Raw genomic sequence first — 4,197 nt, 5'->3', positions numbered from 1 at the left:
TTTGGACAACCTCTGACTATTCCATCCTTAAACCTTTGGATGTGTTTCTTTGTTCTTTACAACCTCATGAACATACCAAATTAGAACCCGTGCTGCTCATGTTGTTTTCTTGGTTATGGCATTGAACACAAAGGGTATCGTTGTTGGGATCTGTTTCTAATAAGCGATCTCTCGTCATGTTACCTTTGGGAAAATACTATGTTCTCTTCTCTTTCCAAATTTCATCACTCACACATCGACTCTCTATTTTCAGCGACTCTCCAAACTGTTTCCAAGTCCTCGATCGGTGATTGTGATGTGCTCAATATTAGCCCAACTACACCGCCTGTTGAATCGACGCTTGTTGATCCATACTGCGCATCTCCTCCTAGCACTACTCTTCGTTCTACCCGTGTAAGAGAAACTCCTCATTATCTTTACGATTTTCATTGTTCTACTATTGCAACCCTTCATGAGCCTCATTCTTATCGTGAGGCAATCGACCTCTTTGGCGACAAGCTATGACTGATGAACTTCACTTTAGAAAACTCATACTTGGGATTTAGTTGATCTTCCACCAAACAAGACTCCTATTGCAAATGAATTTACAAAATCAAGACCGTTACGATGGAACTATTGAACGCTACAAAGCTCGCTTAGCAACCAAAGGGTACACTCAAGAGTATGGTATCGACTATGAGGAAACTTTTGCTCGATGCGATTAACATCTATTCGCGATCTCTTAGCTATTGCTGCGATTGTAAATGGAAACTTTCGATGGATGTTAAAAATGCTTTTCTTCATGGTGATTTAAGAAGAGGTTTATATGCATCCTCCTCCGGTTATCATTCTCATAAGGTTTGCAAACTTCGGCGACCTTATATGGATTAAAACAAGCTCGTGGCTGGTTTGCCAAATTTAGTTCCACTCTTGCTCAACTTGGTTTTCTCTAGTCCACATGATTCTGCATTCACTCGTCGGCGACGATGGTATTGTTCTTCGCTATGTTGATGATATGATAATAATGAGATGATTCATCCGTATTTTAGAGTTACAACATTATCTCAATCAACATTTTGAAATGAAAGACAGTTCTCTACTATTTTGGGCCTTATTTCTCAAATTCGATGGCTATTATCTATCTCAGCCAAGTATGCATCCGATTACTTTCGGCGAGCATCAGCGATAACAAAACGATATCCCATTGAGCTCAATTGCAAACACCTCTTGATGGCACTCTGATGATCTACTTTATATCGACGACTTGTCGAAGTCTGTTTATCTCGCGATTACCGACTGATATCTCATATCTTTGTTCATCTGATCGACCGGTTGCGCTCTCGCTCAACTCATTTCTGCGATGCCAGTCGCCGTTATATCAAAGGCACTCTTTCATGGTTTGCACTTTTCCGCTACCTCCCTAGTATTATCCGGCTACTGATGGCGTGGGTGATTTGACAGATCGCCGCATTGGTTATTGTTTCTTCTTGGTAATTCTCTTATCTCTTGGCGTAACAAAAGCTGTTGTTGCGTTAAAGCATCCGAATATCGCGTATCACGATGCTACATCTCAATTACTGGTTACGTGTTACCGATTTGGTGTCACTCATTCTTACGCCACAATACTTCATTGCGATAATAGAAGTGCCATCATTTCTCATAATGATGTATTTCATGAGCGTATCAAACACATCGAAATTGATTGTCATTTTGTACGTCATCATGTTGCTCATGGCACCATATGTTTGATTCTATCTCTCCGGCTACCAAACGATATATTCACCAAACGCATCCTCCCGCTACTTCTCAGATCTCTAAGCAACCTGTTGGCACTGTATACCACCTTGAGTTTGAGGGGGTGTTAGCATAATTACAAAGAATCAAGATGATTATAGATTTGTGTAACATAATTACAAAGAATCAAGATGATTATAGGAAGATTTGTGTAGCATAATTATAGCAATTATTATTCTTGTCCAAATTAGTTCATATTCTCATGTATAAATAGATGTAATATCTCTGTAAATGAGACATGCATAAATACACAATCCTTTCTTCATTACTTGTATTCTTTCTTCTAACAAAATTTACGTACAAATCCACATGATTATATTATATTATATTATATTATATTTTTTAGATGCACTGTTTAATCTGGGATAGCCTTAGCTCAATCTAAAACTCTAAAATTAATAATCACTAATCTGATAAGTCTAGCTATTATTTAAATATAAGATTGGGTATCATATTTATATTTTAAAACTATGAATTTTCTGAATTTAATTGATTGCAAGCATTTTGTGTTTGTATAACGTAATATATGAAAGAATTTTCATTTGTAATTAATATGTAAATATGAATTTTATATATCTAATAATAAATTTATCAATAATTTATTTTATATAATTATACAACCACTAACATTACTGCTTACTATTGATCAAGCTAGCATTTATTTTTAATATCTTGAATAATAATAATAATAATAATAATAATAATAATAATAATAATAATAATTTAGTATGGAATAATTTCAATTCTATATTTCTATTTCAATCAATAATAATAATAATAATAATAATTTAGTATGGAATCATTTCAATTCTATCTTTCTATTTCAATCAATAATAGTTCAATTATAATATATAAATAAAAATATTTTTGACTCAAAATAAACTAATTTCCTCTAAAAATACATTTTTAATATAAACTAGTTCTTCACAAATAAAAAAAAAATCCATAAAAATTCACCAATTAAAAAGAAATTCCTATTTCTATATTTCTCCGCATCAAACGCCTAATATAATATTATATTTTAAAATTCATTAAACTTTAATACAATTTTAAATAAAACTAAAAATCTAAAATTATGCCAATCAATTTTAAAAATTCATAAAAATTAATATACATAACTTACTTGAGAGTGGGTTGATAACTTCATTATGATTTTCTGAACAGGTAATTTCATTCCATGAGTACGTTAATAATAATAATAATAATAATAATAATTTTTTTCTTATCATGGAATTATTAAGCATTTTATTTTATTATTTTGGTTAGAGTGGAATGATAGTACATATTTCTCATTTTGAAGATATTAAAATTTGATAAATTTCATATTAGACTTGTAAAAAGACTATGGAGTCAAACAATGTTAGATTACCAATAAGTGGAGTATGTTTTTTATTGATTGACTAACTCAAATATTGTTTTAATACAATCAATTCTTTTAAATCAAGATAATTACAATTATCTTTTGCGTTAGTTTATCTTAAATTTTCTTATGCAAAATTAGAGTAGTAAGAAATTGTATACCTCATATTTATATTTCACCTCAATTTAATGAAAGTTTTATCTTTTATTTTCTAAAAAAAATTTTAATTAATCTTTTTTTCTAATCCAATTAAAAATTTAATTAAAAAATATTATCTTTTAGTATAATATAAGATTTTTAGAGTTGAAATTCAAAAATATTTAAACAAAAAGTTGATTTTATTTGAAGTATTAATATTTAAATTTTTTTTAATAATAATTGATATAATTTTGTATTTGATAATACATCATTTAATTTTCAATTTTAAAATAAGTTAATTAATAGATTATTTTTATTATTTTCTAAATTAGTTATCATATATCAATAAAAGGAAAAAAAAGTAAAAAAAAAAAAGCACATATATCATATGGAATTATCATTATTAAAATTCTTAAAATTTAAATATAAAAAATATTTTTAAAAATAATTTTTAAATTTTATAAATAATATATATATTAAAAAAATAATTCACTTTTTCTTAATCTAACTGCAAATGTTAAAAAATCATTATTTTTTTACTATAAAATAAGATTTTAGTAATTAAAATTTAAAAATATTTAAATAAAAAATTAATTTTTAATATGATAAATTAATTTTTTATATAAAAAATAAAAATAAAAGACTCAGTAATTAAAAGCTAATTCAATCACATATAGATGGCCCTCGAAAGCCTCCGTTAAATGATAAGCCATATTTGAAATAGCAAACGTTATATTTTAAAATTAATTACATGACACTCATAATATTCAATACAGACGAAACGTCATATTTTGTTTGAAATAGTAAACTGATTAAATTGAGTAGTTTGAGATTATTTTAAAATAAAAATATTTTGAATTTTATTTTATAAATTCAATTATTTTAATATAAATTAATTTAAGTAATTTATTAAATTATTATATATA

Source organism: Hevea brasiliensis, chromosome 1 (genome assembly GCF_030052815.1).
Source record: "Hevea brasiliensis isolate MT/VB/25A 57/8 chromosome 1, ASM3005281v1, whole genome shotgun sequence".
Lineage (NCBI taxonomy): Eukaryota > Viridiplantae > Streptophyta > Magnoliopsida > Malpighiales > Euphorbiaceae > Hevea > Hevea brasiliensis.
This window is presented reverse-complemented; position numbering follows the sequence as displayed.